The 23034-nt window shown below is 39.5% G+C and overlaps 1 protein-coding gene and 1 long non-coding RNA gene across 6 annotated transcripts in view; one reads left to right on the top strand and one right to left on the bottom strand.

Moving 5' to 3' along the window:
• klhl29 (kelch like family member 29) overlaps positions 1–23034 on the top strand; it is a 434041-nt gene that overhangs the window by 27034 nt on the left and 383973 nt on the right. The window lies entirely within an intron of this gene.
• Positions 432–678, bottom strand: LOC115415005 (uncharacterized). The gene is made up of 3 exons (XR_003934750.1): positions 665–678; positions 567–571; positions 432–536 (listed from the first exon to the last, which is right to left on the bottom strand). It is a non-coding gene; the product is annotated as an uncharacterized LOC115415005 (long non-coding RNA).

The following is a 23034-nucleotide window of genomic DNA, read 5'->3' as shown; positions in this document are numbered from 1 at the left end:
CTGATTTTTTTTTTTTTTTTTTTTTTTTTGGAGCTGATGGATTTTAGACCATGACTGGTTATCACCTTTATGTATAACAACTTATGAAACAATGATGATGTGAACATATGTCAGTCTATCTAAAAAGTCTGAAACTTGCCAACATGAGGTGCACTGACAGGTTTTTAATATAGAGTAGTGTTATGTATTCACTGGTAAATATTTTTAATGTCTGTTTAATGGTTGATGAATTGGGCCAAATTAACTTTTTAAGCATGATTTTAAAACCTGTGTTTTAGGAATGAAGTATGATGAAACTGCATTTTTAAGAAACAATATGAAATGTATGTAATTGAAATAAATATATAAGTTTTTAACTATTGTAATTATGAGCTAAGGTTAGTTTGCATGTAATTTAAAGGTTCCGCATTGTGTGCACACCTGCCAGGGGACAGCAGATGGACAGTAGCTTGTAGCTAACTCTGGTGCAAAGCATCTCTTTTCTTTGAGATTAATATATTTGTACATTGTCCCTGACAAATAAACAATAAACTAAACTAAACTAAACCTGTGGGGAAAAAATAGACAAGAACTATTAGATGTGTACCTTTTTTATTGAGGTTTTAGTTTGTATGGGGTGGGGTTTATGACCTCATCTGCAGCCAGCCACCCCAGGGAGACTGACATGTTTGGGCTTCACTTTTGAGGAGCTATAACTGTGTCCATCTTTATTTACAGGTTACGGTTTATTAACCTTTATTTAACCCACATAATTTTTTAAAAGAAAAAAAAAAAAGGACTCAGATGAAAAATTTCTTCTGCAGGACTATCCGTGCCAATAGGTTACTGACGATAGAGATGTCATTCATACATCCACACAAAAAATATACATGAACTACACAGTAAAAGTCATATGAAAAACACAAAACTAAAAATATGCATATAAGACACCATCAATAATTTAAAGGATACTAAAAGTATATATATTATGGTATTGGCTGGTGTGTGGTTGTGTTGGGGGTTTCACAAGAATTGTGATAATGTCAAAAGATGATGTTGTTGTAGTAGTAGTAGTATAGTAGTAATGGTGGTAGTAATAATGGTACTGGGACTGAGAGGAAATGTATAATCATATCATTTCCATATTATGATTGCAATGAAAATAAGAGTTGTTGTTTGGAAGTACATACAGTGAATTCGTTGGGTATAATAAATGTTCACAGAAAAAAAATGTCAGTAAATATTAATCAAGTTCCCCTACAGCGTCTAAGAAACATGGTTAACTTTGACCCATGATATCTGTTTGTGGTTAACTATAAGTTTGGGCATTTCACATACTCCAATATTCTAGAGATGCAAAATTTTCTCAGTTCAAATATGTATCATGATGCAGATCTAACTGAATTATGGGGCTTGTAAATATTCACAATATTACACCCTCAAGATGAGCTGCAGAATGATTTATGTTTTCATACTGAGGCACTGGGAAGATGCAGCTACTTAAACTGTGGACTGTTCAAAGCTGGTGTCCAGATTTACCTGACGGCTTGTATTAACTGATGAAAAAGGAACCGTATTAAGTGATATCAAAAATTAAGATGCATAAAGAATCATTGATTGTTGCATCTTATTTAAAATTGTGAAGCCAGTGAAAATCCACACTTCCAGTTGTGTTTATTTTGCTCCAAACAGCCAAAAATAGATAAAATACCTTATGTCTTTATATAATTTCCCCCTTCTAACATAGTGTGTTGGCATACCTGGTTAGTCTGGTTATATAGTATTTCATTTTGCATACTTACTCTGTTTGGAAAATGTTTCCAGCAGCCGCAGTCACAACCTGAGATTTTAATTGCATCATAAATAATGTTGGTTTTTTTTGCATTTTAGAGATACAGTTTCCATCATGGAAAAAAAGCTCCAGAAGTTAGGTTACAATGACATCTCTTCTAAACTTTTAGCAGTGGCTCATGGCATTCTATGTGTTTTTGTTTTTTTATAAATGTAGTTAAAATACTGCACAAGCAGTTTAATGGAGTGTTAATCTAGTGTAGTGTCTGCTTGGAGCCAGCATCAGGATGAGCCTCCACCTACCACCATTATTCAGACAAGAAGGAGTCTTCACCTGCTGCTGACAAAGGGAAAAAAGCCTTGAGAGGGGCATTTATCTGGATGCAGCACAGTGAAGTATTTAGCTGTACAGAAATTGATGGGGGGGTAATCCAGAGTAAAGGTATGTTCTAAGCAGAAAAGTAATGTCACTAATGACATGACCCCTGACCCGGCCGCCACGAGATGCATGTTTGATATGGTCTCTACTGTGGAGAGCAATCAGGTGTGCAGGATGGAGGGAGAAGAGAAAGCAAGGGAGCAAGGTCATGCTTTTCACCAGCCTCCCCGCGCTGCCACTCATGAGGCGACCTCTGGCCCTGACAGCGCACAGCCACTGCCTTAATGATAAAAATGGCTTCCTCCTCTCGCAGCCTCACACGATCCCATTCACATCCCGTTAGCGGACCATAACGGAGGCGGAACATAAACACGCACGCATAAACAACAAGCACGGCCCACGCTGTCACACGTACCCAGTTATATTCTTGTCACATAAACAGTGAAGCATTGTCTCTTGCACACCCCTGGAGTGATTAAGACGTAAGGCCCGGCAGGGGGTCGACCCATGGTTAAAGGAGCATGGAATCCTAAGAGGCTGACACACACACACACATACACACACATATACACACAGCAGGGGTTTAACATGCCATCTTATCCAGGCCATTGAGGCTAATATCAGTGAATGGGCTATGCTGGCGTTTTTAGCAGTGCAGTCGGTGTTGTCTTGGTTTCTTAAAGAGCCCTAAGGGACCGAGATGTACAAATGCATCATAGGGACAGGAAAAGTGTTTAACTACTTTTTCTTTAGTGCAAACTCACAGGAGAAGAGAAAGGACAACACTCTGATGTTTAAAGTCATTTAAAGTTCAGCTGTCACATCATCTTTTACTCAGCAGTTAAAACTCGTCTGTTTCGCCTTGATGCCTCTCTGTCGTCCTTATAATGTCTGAATGTAGTCAGTTTTTTGCAGTTGTTCAAAGAGCGTATTGTAAATTAAATAGACTCTTGAAACCCCATTGCTTTAACAACCCTGTCATTAGTAATTATTTTAATCACTTAATATCACCTGACCTTCCAATGAAAAATAATTTTAAACCCTTTTTTCTTTCAATTAGTTTAAGCTTCATTTAACTTAAAAACCACACTAAATCGAAGTCTTTCTTGCAAAAGCGATATTGAGCCAAAAGCGAGAAATATGTGGCAAATCCAGCTGAAACCCAAAGCATCAAGCATCTTTGTTTTTAACAACTGCAATTTATTGATAGAACCATGAGCTCAGAAAGGCTTTACAGAAGCACACCTGTAATGAAAAATCTTTCAATTCCTCTGTCAAACACTGATAGGGTTGTATTCTTTTATTGGAAGGACCTGTTTTTGGAAAATTGGCAATTCAGTGCAAGAACACAAGAAATTTGAGAGGTGACATAATGCAAAAAGAAAGGCCAAAAATGTTCAGCATCACCAGCTATCTGTCCGTCCATCTACATTCATCCATAAAATCCTGCCAGCCATGGTTTCCCTGAGCCCTTCGCTCCCCAACCTTCACTTCCCCTTTGGTGAAGATATCCTGCAGCATAACAATATCAAGCAGCAGGCTTTGCCATTTGAGGGCATAGAGTGCACGTCATGTCAGCCGTCTTATTTAACAATACCTACCAGTGTGTTGTGTATGCTTGGTTTTGGTCCCTATTGATTTTTATAGCGGCTATCTGTGCCCTGCCTGTGGGAAGGTGTTACTGCATCGTCAAACCTCAGTGTGTGTCATTAGATGTCATGAGATTGTAAGATTGTTATCACAGCAGATAAAGTACTGTATATAGTAGCCCTGCATGATATGAGTAAAATCTGTGATGTGTGATTACATTCAGTGTCGTTAGTCTAAGCAGAGCATACTGCCGGCCTGGGTTTGTCTTTTTGGCCAAAAACACACATGGAGAATGAATACATGTGTAAATAAAGCTGGTCTTCTGCAATATTTGTTGCATATTATTGTTGCATTGACAATATGATTCATCAGTCACCAGTAGACGTTCACTGCAGGCAAATTGGATTCTCTCCTCAAACCACATCTTTATGATACTATTTTATTGTTTATTATTTATTTAATTTTCACATAGTAAAAAACACACACATAATACTTGTTGATTAAAAATTGTGATGGATGGTTACCAAAAACCCTCAAGGGACTTAACAAGTGGCAACCTCCAGATTTCAAAGGTTATTTACAACTGCAATTAAAAATCTAAAAAAAATATTTGCAAGCTGCACAAAAGTACATTTTCAACAAATAGAATTCCATGACATACCAAACTTGGAAATGTATCCCATGTGGAAAATTACAATCATTCAGGAGCAGAGTTTTCACAGCTTTTTTAAACTGAATTTGAGGAAGCTCCGTCAGAAGAGTTGGCAGATTATTCGATATTTTGGATCCTAATAAGACTGCTACTATGAGTTGAATACTTGTGGATTTCAGTGTTAACCCAAACCTAACTGTGGTCCATGGTTAGCCGTGGTAACAATATACACTCACAGTCAATGAAAACTTTGAGAGCATATTTTTCGACATAATTTTTATTTTGAAACCCTAAACTGGAATTTTTTCATATGAATCATTTGTTTAGGTTATTGGCATACAGAAACAAAAATTTAAAGTTTCAAGAATAATTTCAAAACAAAAAACTTAACAAAAGAAAATGGCACCTGCCAAACACAAAGTCACAACAGTAGCGGTCCTGGTCAGTAGTTGTCACTCTCTCTCTCCCTGGACGCGGTCTATCGTCAACAGAGCCTGTGGTGTTGTGGCGTTCAACCAGGTTTGTGATTGTGGGTTGGGAACAGCCCATACATACGCCTGGCTATATCACTGTAGCTCAAACCGGCCTCCACCATACCCAGTGCCCGGAGACGTTGTTCAGGTGATAGACGTGGCATGATGGCGTTCACTGGACTAACAATGGTGGCCTTTATATAGGCCTTCAAAACCAATCCTCAAATTGTGCAGATACCCACTGAGTATTGTTCAATGTGTATTTGGTCCACTTTTGCAAAGAGACCAACCCATGTGCAATGAACCGTGACAACATGACAACTCATCATTATCTCAACTACCCGAGCACTAAGTCATCACTAAATCCACAATGAATAATTACAACCCCCCTACAAGTAGAAATATGCAGACATTTCTACCTCAAAGTTTCTATTGACTGTCAGTATAGGTCTCAGTAACTACATAGCTTCCACTGGTGACACATCTCCCAGCTTTACCCGTGCAGACGCCTCCAAGCAGCACAGATCAGGTTCAGTGTTTGCGTCATGCTGTATTTGACGTGACCATGGTGTGTTCTGTAGCTAGTGATGCAAAAGACACTTGCATGTGTAGTTCATATTGCCCCAAAATATGTGAAAATTGATGCATGTGTACTTTTTTCACCGTCCAGGCTTGGGGAAAAAAATAATCTGGAAACAATATGAATGTGCCAAAAAAGAATGTTTGGCCGAGAAGACTGAACAACGCTTGAGTTCTAATATAAGACGGTGTGTACCCCAGAAGCCAAGTTTCTGGTAATTTCTTATTTGAGAACATTATGTGCTTCATATTTCATTGCTCTTTCCTTCTCGTACACTACAATATACAGTCAGTTTTTTTTTTAACTGTTATTTTTTACGTCTGGCCAACCGTATATAGTTTTATTTTACTGCTCTGCGATGATGCTGACACACTGCACACATAAAATAATGCCTCCACATTGTGTTATGCTGCATCTGAGATCCAGATAAAAACGGTAACTTATTGCTACCCCTCGCTCTTTGTTGTTCTTTGAACTTGACTGAATATTTGAATTTTTCAGCTGACTCAAGCTGTTTGGCAGGCCAAAATGTGATCTTCTCTCCTGCTGCCTTCTGGGCTGAGCATGTTGCTCGGTGCAGCTGCTTTCTGTCCAGCATCAGTTGAAGACATATTCTGAACGCCTTCCCCAGCCCCCCCATCAGATTCACAAAGATCTGAAAAGAAGCTATTTCCGCGCCTGGTATGAAAACTCCTTTTTAACCTTAATTACATCGCAGCGCTGTAACGACCAAATGTTCTTGTCTGAAATTAATTCCCCAACCAGGACTCTTATCAAAGAATTCAGATGTACCTTCTTATCTATGGTCAATGGGTCTCTGAGAAAATTTACTCAGAATTAATTGTGAGCATCATCTGCCAATTTTTTTTATTTGGATATCTCCCTAATGTTGACATAAGCCTTAATGGCCGTCTGCAGAGTGCAACTCATTACGCCACGTATCTCTTCCCTGCATATGTAGTGTAGGGATGTCTCAGATGTTTTACTGCATTTTCCACTGCTGTTCACAACCATGACTAAGGTGCACAGACTAGCATGTTCTGGTTCTGCTTGAGGCAGAGAAAACTATTTTTTTCCACTTGAAACAAGGACCTGAGCGGCTGCTGTCATATAACTAAATGGTCATAGCTGAAGGCTGTCAGTGGAGATGAGAGGTAATAGCTTAAGTAGTTGTCATTACTGGGATGCTACAGGTCTTTTGCTGCTTTTTCCGCCAGGCTCTTTGTCTCTAAGGTTCTATCTGTCTGAAGTGATGTAGTCTGCATCGCACCCCTTGACCCACAGGTTATGCATTTGGTGTGCATTTAAGGCTAATAAAAGGATCCTCATGCAGCTTTATGGATGAGGCACACATGTAGTGCAGATGTCAGAGTGATTCTATAGGGTCTCAGCAGGGATTACCCCCATGCTTGTAAATGTGCATTCCTGCACCATATGTATTTTCCCTGAAAGCGTCCTCCAGATTCCTAGCATATCACTTTGGCAAAACAAATCAACTTTCAGTTTTAACTCCCGCTGCTTACTAAAATAATCAGAATTCACATCAGCCCAGCCACTCGCACAAACTCAACCATCTTTCCCTCCATGTTGTAAACTGAAAAATGAAAGTGCTGCTTGTAAAAATTGATTTTGAGATTGAAGCAGAAATTCGTGCTGATGTATCAAAAAAAAAGAAGAAAAAATCTTGACATTGTAACATGGAGTGAGCAGGAAAACAGTGCAACGAGCTAGAAATATCTGAAGTATGCCTCATGTATCAGGTGAGCAGGTGTTCTTGGCTTCGGAGAGCGGTCGAAAAAGAAACCACCTTCTTTACATGCTGACCCTTCTGCGACTCGATGGGCGGATGAAAGGAAACGAAGATCTCAGAGAACAGTCCATGGAAACACTGCACCACTTATGTAGTCGTCTCACAGGTGTTACTTTAGAGATGCCACCTACAGATTTATTTAATGTTATTTTAAACTGCTGACAACACACGGTGGGGTTTGAAAAGCACTAGTATGCATTTACTCTAGTCTGTCACGGGTCTTTTTCGGTGCTATTTTATCTCATCATGTCACTTATGTTCCACTGTGCTGTTATTCATCCGAATTTGGTCGTCTGTGTATCTATCTCCTCCGCTTTTGTCAAACTTGCAGCCACCCACTGAGATCAGATTAAAGCAGACATGTTGAACACAACACCAGTGAGTTGCACGCCTGGAGCAGTGCATGCTGGGATGGAGTGACACATACGTTGCTTTGTGACAGCTGAATGGGCCGGTGATTTAAGTGGCGCTGTCTCTTGTAATTGTCGTAAATCTGATTTGGATGTATGGTTTGTGGGGCATTTTAACACAGCTATATTTTAATACGTTTTTATGAGATTTCACATAATCTTGTTTTCTCGGAGGTTATTGCCGCACACATGTTGTTCTCTCGCTCATCTCTGTGTTTAGTTTAACAGCGAGAGGTCCATTCAGTCATATGGACAAAAGATGACTGCTGATATTCCCCGTCCTCCTCTACATCGGCTTTAGGAAACAGCAGGTTTCTAAATTCAAGACTCCAGCATGCTGCGGTATTGAATGTCTGCAGTTGCGCTCAAAGATCCTATTAGAGCCAATCAAGGCATCTAATTTATTTTGATATCATATGAGGTCTAGTCGAATTAGGTCCTTGGTCTAATTCACCCTGATTTTCTCCATCGACACCAGCTGCCATGCATTTTCCATAAATGGATGTGACACAAAACGTGGTATATTTAACCAAGAGTTATCAGCCTCAGATGTTTTCCTTTTACTTCAACGATCAGTGTTTGTTTATTTACGGGATATAATAGCTAATATTTAATAGAATCATTAAATAAAGCTGCCACACATTTCTTAATGCTAGTTAGAGCCAATGAATTATTAAACATATACATTACTTGCCTGGTACTTCATTGTAAGTGAGTTAGTCATAGCCGCACATAAAACAGGCTGGAGAATATGTTGAATATAATCGCTTCTGAAATGCATTATGTTGAAATATGGTGATGTCATATTTGGTTTGGATAAATATTTTAGAGTCAAACCATTCTTTCTTCAACTCTGATGCTGCTGTCTTGCATATTCAAGTCTTCACACTTGGTTAGCACTGTGGTAAATTTATTTAGAGTTGTTTGGTTTGTTCTTGTGATAGTACAATTTGCAAAATAGTGTCAGAAGCAAAGTTTTGGTGGAACGTGCACATGAGGAAACACGTTGTGGTACTAAATTGAGTAAATCTCACCAAAACAAAACAAAAAATAGCTCAAAGAGATGTGTATCTTTGCCAAAACTGGCCGTTTCAAGAGTGTAGTTGGTTGTAGTGTGTGTGTGTGTGTGTGTGTGTGTATGTGTGTGTGTGGGGGGGCTTTCTTAGTGGTAATTAGGGATGGGAATCGAGAACTGGTTCTTTTTTGAGAACCGGTTCCCAGTAGCTCGATTCCTTGGAATCGTTTGCCTGCCTGCTTAATGATTCTGCTTATCGATTCCGCCTTCGTTGTGCATGCGCGATGATGTCACACGTATGCTGCATTGTTTTAGTCAGAACGTAGCTAACATTGCATTGAGTCAGAAACGGTCTAAAAAGACGACACCAGGTCCACTTACTTGGAACACTGTCAAAGCTTCCATGTCTTCAAAAGGGTGGAATCCCTCCAATATCCTCAAACATTTGTCCACAGCATGTGAATCATTTACAAGAATGTCACGTATTTGATACACAGCGGCGCTTGTGAATGTAGCGGCAAAGGGAACGCCGGGCCGGTTCCGGTGTGGGCAACAAACGTTGTAACTCCTCAAATACAAGTTTCCGAAGGTAGGGGGAAGGAAATGAGGTGCACAACAACGGGAGACAAGCCGAGCCGAGTCGAACCAGTTCCACGTTGTAGAAATGCGGCAACAGAGGAATTAGTAAAGCGTCTTTAGTTTCACTTTCACTGTACCCCCCCCCCCCCCCCCGCGTTGTCTGTTATTATTATTATTTGTACATACTGTATAGGTTATATTTTCTGTGCAGGGATGGAAATATAAAAGACAGTTAATGCAAACACACCCGTTTATACTCTTTTATTCCCTCACCCCATGAGAATCGATAAGAGAATCGATAAGGAATCAGATCGATAAGCAATATCGATAATGGAATCGGAATCGTTCAATTCTTAATGTTTCCCATCCCTAGTGGTAATGCATAGATATAGTCAGATACAGTCAGTTTCAACACACCAAACACAAAATGACGAATACTGTACTCTGAATTTGTAGATAGAACAATGCATTGACGATGTCCAAATGATATATTGTGATTCAACGAAGTATAGATGGATGCATAGTTGATACATAGATCAGTGTTTCCCCTTGGTTTACAGCTCTGGTGGTGTTGGGGGGGGCACATTCTGATCAAATTCTGTTATACTGACATTCCAATTAACAAAATTCAAGGGGGGTTGGCTTGTTAAATGTCTTAGTCTAAATATGTTTGAGAATAAATCCATATTAATGCCCACCCTCTATCACAGTTACACATGGAAAAAAAAGTTGTAGCTTAGGATTTACTGTCCCCAAATATTATGATTTATATTTCCCCATGGCAAAAACATGGAACAAGTTTTTAAGGTACAAGTTCCACTTCCCTATCATCTCTGGGGAATGAAGTTTTTGACGTGCCTGGAGTGATTTCAGTACATCCAAGCAAAGAGTTGACGGTGTGTGCAACCCATGAGCCTCGGTGCTTTCCCTTTGCACCCCACCCATGCCATGTGCACTTTCTTCATTCTTCTACCCTCCCCTCTCCTTAAACTTTTTTTTTTTCTCTTTATCTCTTTACCAACTCAGCCACTTCAGGGCTGAGAAGGGGCCCCCTTGTTTTGGTTGTGAAAAATCAATAGCCATTACTGCAAAGGGGGGAGGAGAGAGAGAGAGGGAGAACAGAAAGGGAGACAGACTGCTATCCCTGTCAGTCCGACCCTGCCTGACGGCTGTCATCTCCCTTAATTGCTTTGCTAATATCATCCCCACTCAGCCTGGATCTAGGTCAGCAAGGCCCCTCTGCTGGAGCTGACTCGAGGCTGTCCGTCTCCGTGATCTTTCCCTTTTTTCAACCCAAAAAAAAAAAAAAAAAAAAAAAAAGCAGCTCTCCCTTTAGGCCTATCTCAATTAAAATAAAAACATACAGTATAAATTTGAGAAATACATTATCTCTTGTTCTCAAATGACCCTAAGTTGCATTAAGCTAAACTGAAACTTTTTTTTTTTTTTTCCCTGACAGTAGATAATCTGCACCCTGCTCTATTCTGGGCCAGGGAAATAGGCTTGCCAGAATTAACCTTTTATATTTCCCTCAGGTGATGCACACTTTTTCTTTGTCTACCATCTTTCAGCTGTGCGCACCTTCAGGTCAGACTACAAAGCGTCTCGGTAACAGATGATTAACGCTGATATCTTTAGCAAACCGCCTTTTTTTTCCTCTTGTCTTCTTAATGTTTGTCTAAATAATTAAAATGGTACAATTTATTCCTGTTACATTGTCTACTGAGACTGAGACTTCATCCACTGACGTATATCATGACAGAATGGACACTAAATTTACCGCATTTGGCAGAGTTGAAATTAACTATTACTGCTGTTATTTAGCAGGGCAGAATTGTATTTGGGAAATTTAAAGCTGTAGCCTGTAACGTTTATGCATAACCATTTATTTAGAAGCAATAAAATAAATTGCCTGTTTGCCAGTTAAGGATGGGCAGGAGGATGTGTCAGAAATGTAGAATCAGCAGCAACCCTATTCCAATGCCGTCCTTATTTTAACGTAAAATATGTGGAGGCTGTTTGACCAGTGTCAGGTACCCTTAAATAAAACCACAGGGTGTAAAGATGCCTGCAGAACTACAAGGTCTGTTATTTGTTTAGGGGCAGATTCACAAAGATTGAACTGGTACAGAGTAGCTAATGAAGTCTGGAAAGCTAAATGCATCCTATTTTTTGTTGCCAGAACACTGCTGTGTTCTCTGTGAAATTAGTCAATGGCTGGGTTATTTTTACTAGTAAGTAAGCGTGCATCACAAAATATTTCCTGAGATGAAACTCGATTTCCTTTCCCAGCTTTCCTTGGCAAACCATCCACCGGCTGAAAAAATAGTTAAGTTGGTGTTTGTGGGGGAGAAGGAGGCATATTAAATGAGAGCTGGGGATGAAGCCCAGACCAGATGTTTGTTTATATTGAGTAAAACAGCCATATTTTGTGCCCATTTGCCTAGTGAATCTTGTATGTACTCATATCAATTTCATCTTTTTTTTCAGATCACTATAACAAAACTAGACATTCACAAAATGCAGTTTTATTGTAATCTACACTCCACAGCAGTATTGTATAGGAAAACAGATTGGAGACCCCCCCCCCCCCCCTTAAACTGCAGGCCACCGAAAATCCAACCTCACGCTGTTACACTTGAAAACAACAAACACCTGAATTAATAATGGCGAGATCCAAAGGAAGAGCTACATTTCTTGTCACCGCACAGCTTGAGAGCCCTGTCCTCTTGGCAGCAGCTCGTCTGTTGTTTACATCCATAGTCAAGGCTAGAGGCGGCCATTTTACACAAGGTAGCAAAGCTCGGACGAGGGACAAGGGGCTAGTAATTGTGTCAGCGGCGAGGCTCTGAGCCAGGAACTGTCAGGACCTCATACTTTCCCCCCGTTCCCGGTTTAATGGAGCATGCGAGGTCCAAGGTGTGCTGCCCTGGCCCCGGTCTAGGCTCTGCTCAAATGGCCTCCCTTCTATTTGTGATGGGCACTGTGGAACAATAAGCCTAAGGTGGAGCAGCTGGAGAAAGCATTAGTGTAAGACCCTTCCTGCAGCTTGCTATTTTCATCCTCACCGCCCTCCGTTTGCTTCAACAATAAGACACCCCTTTCATGACCCATAACAACAGCAATAACCCCATTCTCTGCCTCAAGACGCAGTTTAGCCCTAAAAGATAGAAATGCACACTGATGTCTAGACGGAGCATTCACATCTTCAGGTGTAAATGAACATTTGGAGGGTATAGGTAACAATCTGCTAGTGAGACCAGGCAAAACCTCTTTTTTTTTTCTTTTTTTCTTTCTTTTTTTTTTTTTTTTCTAAACCACCCCCTGGTGCGTTGTAATCTTGTGTCTATTGGCCCACAGTTGCAGATTCCAAACGTAGCTCCCCTTCATGGTAAAGAGTGAAAGTCCAGCTGTCGCCCAAACTGTTTGGTTTGGAGGATCCTGGGAGCTGAATAGAAGCAGACCCTCTGGGTAGTACAAGGTCTGTTGTTTTGGAGCTACTGTCGGTGGGAATAATGCCCAGATTTCACAGATCTGTGGAATCACTGTTCGAACCACAACCAGGACTGGTACTAATGAGCTTTTGACTCAGAGACATTTCTTATTCTGGCTGCATTTTCTCCAAACCAGTTTCCTTTTCACAAAATATTATTGTTGTGCAGTGCATGCTCCACCGTCCTCATGGTGTTTAATTTCTGACTTCATTACAAATACCAACTTCATTATACATTGTACTATGATACCACTTGAAGCAAGAAGTAGCATGACTTATTAAAGAGCTCTCTTATTATTTTTTTAAGAGATAATTTTTGGGGTTTTATTTGACAGTCACAGTGGAGAGACAGAAAATTTGTGGGAGGAGAAAATGAGAATGACGTGCACTTTCCACATGGGAATCGAATCAGACACTCACTGCTCGGTGCACGTGCATCCATATGGTTTGCATCGTAATAGTGACGACCAATAAATCACATCTCTGTAGTTGTAACATGGACACACTGCATAAAACAGCTGGAAATATGATGAAAAGATGAGGAAAAATCATGTTATTTACACATGCTATGCTTGCTGGCAAACATACTGTTTATTGAGTGTCCCTCTGTTTTTCCGTTATTTGTTGATTTCATAGCCTCGCAGTAATGCAAAGATAAAGAATACCATTGTTAAAATGTACTCTATGATCAGCAGGGTGAACTATATTTATCTATTTGTGAAGTAATACATCATTCTAAATGGTTGATTCCCTCTGCAATTTGACCTTTCAATACTATGAAGTTATTTTTTGTCATCTCGTTGCAATTTATTTTTTTTTCAAACTGATTGCCTAACATGCAGAGTGCAAACATTTCATCAATGAGCGAGGCTTGTTTATTTATTTGTATGTTGTATTTTGCCTGTACGAAGCCCTTCCAAACAAATTACCCCAAGCCTTGTGAATATACTTCTTTGTATTAGATTGTATATTGCAGATTTTCCTCGTATCATCCAGGCCTACGCCCGAAAACCAGTCAGCTAGTATCAGGTCGCCCCACTTTCTGCTTGTTCTAGCCCAGGGATTTTGCTTTCGGTTACATGCCAGTTCTATAAGAAAGTGTCCTGAGGCATATATGTTTTGGGCAAAACAATAAATTGGAATGCATTCAGTCTGAGTAATGAACGGCGCTGTTTTTAAGTTGGGTTTTGTGTCAAGTGTCAGGTCCGTCACTTCAAAGATATGTTTATAGTCCGTTTAATTGCCCAATGTGGTCTGATGTATGAGATACAGAAATAAAGAGATCTGTCTTCATGTTTTGTGTGGAAAGTAATCTTTTACTGGATAAATAAAACCATAATGAAACTTGTCTTCCTGTGATAGCGTTGCACCCAGAAGACTGCACAGAGCAGGACTCCAGGAAATTGTGCAGGTGCTTCCAACACATTGTTTTATCACTGTCTACTTCCAAGCTCAGCCGGTACATAGGCTCGACTCTGCAGCGGTCTCATGTTGATTTGCCACAGCGTGTCTGATGGCAGTGCTTTCGCCACTTGCTTTCTCACAGGAGCACCATCTGCAGCTCGCGGCCTCAGTGTTTCGCCTCACACTCCCTATCCTATTCAGATGTGAATGCCAAAACAATCAGATAGGAAGACGTTGACATGAACACTCTGAGGTTGAATTTGTGAGTCAAATTTCCCCCTTTGCCACCCCGCATCCTGGTAAACAGATTTTGAAGATGGGCTTGTTGAGTGGCGTCTTCTTCGCTATGCAAGGCCACAGCCTCACAGGGGGAAATAAACAGCGTTGTCTGGGAGTGAAGATGATGACAGGGCTATATTAGATGATCTTTCTATTGCTTTTCAAATGGCTTCATTTATTTTTTTAAGCCCATATTCTTCTGTGGGTAGTAAATTTAGTATGTATCTGCAGCAAACTGCCAGTTATCACATTTGACATCACCAATTGACTCCCATCAGTCTGTAGATAGGAGTCGCTTTAGCTGCAAAGCTGCAGGAATCAAACAGTCGCATTTGTCACAAAAAAAAAGAAGGGGGGGGTGCCTACCCAAAAACACTTTTTTTTTTTTTTTTTTTTACAATTTTGTGCTTATTCAGGCAATTCTTTGTTCCCTGGATCACGTCTAAACTCAGGGCCATGATGTGCTCGAAAATACTGAGACGAGAGGCAAAATGAAATTGCTTCAATCAATCCTTGATCTTTTTTTACATGGAGAGCTGTGGGGAAACAGTAGATAAAATGGAATAGTTCACCCAAAATCGGTCTTGACACACGGAGTGACATCAGCATTACCTTCCTCATCTCCAGGTCTTTATTGTAACAGGGAAATAAATTCAGAGTCAGTTTCATTGCTGCTAGGGCTGCCTGTGCGGCGTAAACCCTCTTGAACTAGTGTAATAATCCACAAAACATTGCACAGCCGGAGGTGGGAAGTTATCTAGTTCATGCTGGATAATGGACGCAAATGGTTTTACTTTGGACATCAAACTGTTCAGTCATTTTGAAGGATGATGGCTATTTGAGAAGCCTGAATAAAAAAAAAAAAGTCCACTTCTTGTGTTGCACGTCACAGGAATCTGTTTTTCTGTTTCTTCTATCTGATGTTTTATACTTGTAATGTCGACGTGATGGTCAGTAGGATTCTGAACTGAATCTTTCCCGTCAGGAATAATTTAATTATTCCTTGTAATGTGCGTTAATGATTGATGTGTTATTTTAATTCTTTTCAGCATTAGAAGCTGAAACATTGAAGCCTTTCGTGTGAAAATAAAAATGCAAATGATTAATGCTGCTTAAGCGCCAGCATTAATAGGAAATGTTTTACCACAAAGTACATTATGTTTAACAAATCATACAAAGTAGTCGCTGAATTGATAGAGTTTAGTTAATATGTATTTTTAAGCTGTTTAATTTTGGATAAATCTGTCTAGTCTCACCTTGCATGCCTTGGATTAGATTCACTGTGATTGTTAAATATTATACGAAAAGCACCTCCATGTAATGACCCCACATTTTTACATTTTCAATGTCGCTGGCGACCCAGACAACGAACCTCCAGTAACTGTGATATTTAATAAATGAACAACAGGACACTTCTTTCCCAAAGTCTCCAGGTCATGTTAGATAGATGTGCCTCAAATTAGATTTTATGATTGGACTAATTGAAGTGGCCAGTCATTTTTTATGTCGGTGGCAGGCGGCTTTACTGCCTCCTTTGAGGCGAGCGGAGAAAGAGTCATATCGTGGAAGGACAAGCAGATTCCTTCATTACTCAAGCCCTCGCTATAATCTCATTTTTTTTTACCTGCGACAAGTCAAACAACCTTTAGATTCAGTTTAAGTTTCGAGCCAATGCCAGTTTTCAATAAGAAATGGGTGGAGAATAAGGATATTACATTTCTGTGTATGATTAACCTGAAGGTTGAATCAGAAAGCCGTGGATTTTATTGCTTTTCAAGTTCTCAGCTATATGCGACCTTTTTGAATGCATAGATTTTCCACAGTATGAAAATAAAAGTCGGGGAGATTTGCTGTTAACTACTGATTCTGTTTAGATGTGTTTGTCCATTTATGCAATTAATTACCACCATCGCATTATAACTTGTCATGACAAGAACAGACAAGTCTATGGATGTGTGTGCTGTTGCTCTGAGCAACTGTGTTGTTTTATTTTCCCCACGGTTGTGATTTGATATGAGATTCACTAGACAATTTCCAGTTTATTACTGCTGTGTCCAGGCAGTCCCTGATAAGATTAACCAACGTCTATGAATCATTGCCGCGGAGTGTTGGAGTTACTGGTCAGTGGCTCAATGTGAACATCCAGGAGTGTTCACCGTAGCAGCACAGCTCCGTTGTGATATGAACACTTTACAGAAACCGCCCCAATATCTGATCTAAGGCAGTGGTGACGTAGCGTTCCCGTTCTAGTATTGGCTGGAGTTGGGATTGAGCGGCGGGTGCGGTGATCTCTGATCTGTGGAGAAGGCCACAATGTGTCTGCTGGGAAACGCATCCCGGCCTTAAACCCAATTTCCACTGAAAGATTGAAGAGGCTAACGTGCTCGGGGCAAGGCGCTGAACTCTTTTTTTTCATCTTGTCTTCTAATCGCATCAGGCTTTTAATTCTTTCATGAACTAGTCGTAGACCTTTTTTAACCTTTTATGAAGAGCAGGGAGATAAGAGAGCTGTGATTGCTGCCTTGGTGCCCAGAATCACAGCTGCATACTGTATTATAGAGGAGACTTTTTGTTTTCCTATAATTGTTCAAAGGCAGGAGTTGACTTTGATTGATGCTTTACCCTTCAACTGTGCACGTACACACATATATACATGTGCCCCGACATGTACACAAACAGTTGATGAATTATGTATTGGTACACTGGAAACAAACTAATCAATACAAATGTTGAGGTTTGGTATTGACCAGAAATGCGGTCCAGTCGGAGCTAAATATACTGTTAATTTATACGTGGCCTGTTAGTTTCTGAAGAAAATACATGTTTATGATAATGTGCATGTATTCATCTTTCTGTATCTTACATTAAAGCACCACGTAGCTGCTTTAAACCCAACAGGACAGATAGATATCACGTTTGTGCACCCATGACTCTTCTCCTTGTCTCTGATGACTGGGCTTTATAGATCTAATCCAGACAAGTTGAAGCTGTTGTTCATGCAGTCTGTGTGCACTGTTGCCCATGATAAACTGTCTGGAATCGATGATCTCGTGCGCCGCTCTGCTCGTGCATTCTTCCCCCTACCTTTTACCTTCGAAAGGTCAGAGGCAGCCTCATCTTTTAACACCTCGTTGTTCAGCGCGCGTCATGCCCGGCTTTAATGATCTAGTTCTGCTTCGGGAACACCTCACCACTACCACCAGCACTTCTCCGTTTTGATTAGCTCTGAGATTTCTGGGAAGATGGATGGCTCTAATGTCCTTGACTGGCTTTGGTGTATGCGCTGCTGTTGCCTCCCTCCATCCTGCATTTCGAATCACTGTTCTCTGTTTCTGATGGCAGGCAATTACTTGAGATAGTTTCGCTTTTGTTGTACACGCTGGTCGGCACAGTGCCCCTCTTTTATTCATAGAAAGTAGAGTCCTGTTTTTCTACTTGACAGACGCACAAAGCTTGAAAACCAGCACGATTTGACGCAGCAACGTAGCGAGATTGATAGGTGGGGTATGGGTAAATGCAGTCAAAAGTGTTGGCAGTTGCCTGAAATTGAGTTGTTGTTGCTGTGTATAATCTTGTGATGTCCTGAAAGAATAATTATTGTTTATATTGATGTTTGGGTTGAACACTGGTACACATCATAGTTTGCTCCTGATTTTCCACTTCTAGTCGCCGACGTTTCATTAGACACATATTTTTACAGAGTGAAAAACAGCTTCTGGTGCCGTTTATTTGCTTTAAGACTGTATTCATAGCGCAATATTAACACTTACTCGGAATAGTTCAGCTAACAATACAGGTTATTCCCATTGACAATGAAATTAATGTAAAATGTAGATGTTTTTGCAAGAAAAATAATTACATATCTTGCAGTTGATCAAATAATATCGAATCTGACCTGTGGCTTGATCCTTTTGACAGGTTAAAGACATTTCCTAATAAATGATAGAATTTTGCATTAGAATGAAACTGCGGTTTTAATTTTGAGTTTCCAATCTCCTTCTGGTGGCTGCAAATTAGTTTTGTCTAATTAAATCAAGGAATACAAAGAGCCGGAAATGTCAAGGAAACGATGTATGGTAATAATGAGCGACGGCTGAATAAGAGGTATGGATAGCTGGAGGAGAATGACCTTGGCGTCAAATATTCATATCGGTAGATGTGGGAAATAATCAGCATCTGCTCGCAGTGCTCAGTAGCAGCATGCCCCTGATGACTGCACTGTAAACAATGAGCTTCACTGACGCGGGGGAGTGTGTTAGAGAGATGTGCTTCAGTTTCTTGCATTTCTTTCTTCTTTTTTTCTTTCTTTTCTTTTGGGTATTATTCTCCTACTGAGTGAATTCTTGAGACTGCAATGCTTTTAGAGCTGGAGGGGTCGATTGTTAAAGATTGCCACCTTTTCAACACTCAATTACAGTTCCCTTAATGATTGTTTGCTGTAGTATGGACCAAAAAAAAAAAAATCTAGATATAATTTGGTTGAATGTTTTTTTTTATTTATTTTTATTAGAACACTTTTTCAGTATACATATCCTCTCAGCACAGGTATAAGCATGTCCAATTTTCCAGTTTTCCAAAAACCAACTAACAACAAATAAAAACTTAAACTAAAAAAAAAAAAATAAAAAAATCTAGATATAATTTGGTTGAATGTTTTTTATTTTTTTATTTTTATTAGGACACTTTTTCAGTATACATATCCTCTCAGCACAGGTATAAGCATGTCCAATTTTCCAGTTTTCCAAAAACCAACTAACAACAAATAAAAACTTAAACAAAAAAAAATAATAAAAAAACAGAGAAAAGTATTACCCCCCCACCCTCCACTCACATTGGTCCGCATTCACTTAATTACAAGTGTTATAACTGTTCTATTCTGTTATGTTTTCTATAGATGTTTTATCAATGTAAGAGAGGAAAGGCTTCCATTTAGAGCTGCACAATATATTATTTGAGCATCGTCATCGCGATGTACAGGGTGGGGAAGCAAAATTTACAATGAACATTTAGTTGTTTTTTCTCAGCAGGCACTACGTCAATTGTTTTGAAACCAAACATATATTGATGTCATAATCATACCTAACACTATTATCCATACCTTTTCAGAAACTGTTGCCCATATGAGTAATCAGGAAAGCAAACGTCAAAGTGTGTGTGATTTGCTGAATGCACTCGTCACACCAAAGGAGATTTCAAAAACAGTTGGAGTGTCCATAAAGACTGTTTATAATGTAAAGAAGAGAATGACTATGAGCAAAACTATTACGAGAAAGTCTGGAAGTGGAGGAAGCAACAAAAAACGTACCAAAGCTTTTATTAAAGCTCTCAAATCCAAAATCCTAAAGGATCCAACCAAATCTGTGAGAAAAATGGCAATTGAACTTGAGGTAGACAACAAGACCGTTAGAAATGCAGTAAAATATGATTTGAAGTTAAAATCTTACACAAGAACACCAAAACACTTGTTGACAACAGCAACAAATCCAACTTTAGCAATTTTGGGGAATCATGTTTATGGCCGCCTTCTAGCCCAGATCTAAACCCTCTGGATTCTGCTATTTGGGGCGTTTTAGAACATGCTACCAATAGAACATCACACAGCAATGTCAACTTTCTTAAAGATACTATTAAAGAAGAATGGGAGACGTTGTCACCCGAATATTTGAGGAACACTTGCACAAGTTTCAGGAAGCGTATGAAGGCAGTTATTGAGAAAGAAGGAGGACACATAGAATAAAAACATTTTCTATTATGTACATTTTCTTGTGGCAAATAAATTCTCATGACTTTCAATAAACTAATTGGTCATACACTGTCTTTCAATCCCTCCCTCAAAATATTGTAAATTTTGCTTCCCCACCTTGTAGGTGTGTGCAATAGTCACATCACAGGTCCTGCAATGTAGGAGGCAAATGAACTCAACATGTTCTCATGTAATTTCAAGGGTATGAGACACACACTGCACGCAGCGATCCACCAATCACAATCGTTCTCAATCAGTTTGGAGTGAGTCACTGGTAACAACATTGAAAAATAAGCAATGAACAAGAGAAAATCACCGTAAATGAAGACTTGGTGCAAAAAAGAAAAGCAACGTCAGTTATCTGGAATTATTTCAGCTACAAGATGGATGATATTGAAACCCGTGTTCTGTGTTGATAGTGCCTTGCAATTGCTGCCACAATGAGACGTAACACAACTAATTTGTATGACCATTTACGTCAGCATCACACAGCTATTATATCCTCCTGAGTATTTTTTCATATAGCAATATATACTGAACAACAAAAGAAACGCAAGTATGTTTCGATATTGGTTTATATGGGAGTTTTATTATGAATATTGGTTTCATATGAGGTATTTATATCCAGTTGTGAAATTTACAGTGGCAGTACATTGAATTGTGTCCATGAGCACTGAGTTGACGGTCACGGAGATGGGCCAAGCGAATATGGCGATCCTGATTACAGGTGGTCACACGTGGTCTTCCGGATCTTGGTCTGTCCTGAGTGGTCCCTGTGTCACGGAATCGTGTCCTCAGCCTACTGATGGTGGACTCGTGCACTTGCAGACGTCTGGCAACGTTGCGAGCCATTAAACCAGCATCAAGCATACCAATGGCGCATTCTCTCAGATTATCGTTAAGGCGAGGCATCGTGGTAATGCAGTAACTTTGGAATCTTACCATTTCTTTTTATAGCTCCCGGATAAACAAAGGGAATTGCCACTCTCATTTGTTGCTCCCACTACCATATCACTCAAAACGTACCGCACCTCCGATACTTTGTACACGTGCTCAACACCACTCGTGGTCGTGTTTGCCTGCAAACACACGCTCCAATGGTTACAACTCACTTATTTTAATGTGTATCTCAGTTGACAACTCAACAGGACAGCTGAACTCTTGCCTAAATTAACGACCAAAACTTGTGTTTCTTTTGTTGTTCAGTATATATCACAGGGTTTTAAAAAAAATCGCAATGTCAGTTTTTTCCAATATCGTGCAGCCCTACTTCCATGTTATATAAAATTTGTCAGTTGATCCTCGGAGAGAAAATCTGATCTTTTCCAGTTTCAAGAAAGACATTACATCCGTTATCCTGGTGTGTTCTGCTGGAGGTTTAGGCGACTTCCAAAGAAGGAGGATACATCTACGGGCAATCAAAGAAGCAAATGCTAACACATTTAGTTTCTGTGTGGTGAACTTAGGATCATTCAGGGGGACTTCAAATTTGGTTGAATGTTGCCCTATTCCATATGCATCTCTGTGCCAAAGCCATATAAGATGTTGCAAAAACACTTATTAGAAAAAAATGTTGATGCACATAATGGATGTACAGCCATAAGAACAAACTTTCCAACTTGTTAGAAAGGCATCTAATGTAAGTGGCTGTATTATACGAAGTCTTTCACTGAAGTATACAAAGAAATGACCTTGAGCACCTTCGGATAAATGGGGCATGTGGAGATGGTATCATTTAAAGAAAATAATGTGTAAATAATAATGGAAAAATGACTCATTACTTTTATTCACGTTTTTATATATAGTACTGTGCAAAAGTTTTAGACCACAAGTTGGTTTGTTGTTATAGAATGGTTATAATGACGTAATACTATAATGTGCATATGTGTATCTCAGTCTCTGTTACAAGATGCAACTAAATATCAGCGTTAAAAACAAGAATTTCAGGAAAAAAAACACAGTATCCATTATTTACTGCGACCTCTTTTGCACAGATTTACTGAACTAATCCTCTAGTGTTTTACACTAGGATTCAAGTCCAATGTTTTGTGTTGTTTGAGCTACTTTTTTTTTTTTTATCACAGGAACAGACAGAAACCACACTAAATACAGATTGTTTCCTGTAGAAGCAATGTACTGTGTTAATATTTTTGGGTTTTTAGTGCTGTGCTTAATATTTACCTCTATTTCCTTGATGTATTTTAATAAAGAGACTCAGAAATAGATATTATGCTCGTTATAACTGTGTAAAAACAACATAGATTAGGGTGGCCTAAGACTTCCGCGCAGAACTGTAGGTGATTTTTATATTATCATGACAATGTAAAATAACAGTGGTTTGATCCAATAACTTTAAGTGGGTGATTATGGAGTACTTGTGACAGGCTTAACTACAGGTTCAGACATAAGGCCAATGGAAATGGAAAATTTCAACAAAAAAAATGACAGGTCAAGAGCTGCAATGAGCACTTGAGTAATTAGAGTACAAAAAATCCTTGAATACTTTTTTTTTTGCCTCGAGTATTCCTTTAATTATTAATTCTGTTTAAGTAGTCGTTTGCATTCCACCACAGGGATTGTGTTCTACACAGACTGTAAACAGTGACGCATGTGACCCAGAGTCAAAAAGTTGGTGCTGTAGAAGCGAGCAAGGAGACCGTCCGCAAAAGGCAAAAGATGTCCAAAGTTTGGGATCACTTCAAACTTAAAAAATTGAATCTCGTGCAGTCCGTGTTAGGGATGCAAATTATCAGTTAATCCGTTAATCATTAGTTGGTTGACCCTATCAATCAATTAATGATTAATTGATAAGTGACAATTTTCCTGAGAACCTGAATTTCTCTTTCAGTAGGGTCTA

Source organism: Sphaeramia orbicularis, chromosome 24 (genome assembly GCF_902148855.1).
Source record: "Sphaeramia orbicularis chromosome 24, fSphaOr1.1, whole genome shotgun sequence".
In the NCBI taxonomy this organism is placed as follows: Eukaryota; Metazoa; Chordata; class Actinopteri; order Kurtiformes; family Apogonidae; genus Sphaeramia; species Sphaeramia orbicularis.
This window is presented reverse-complemented; position numbering and strand designations above follow the sequence as displayed.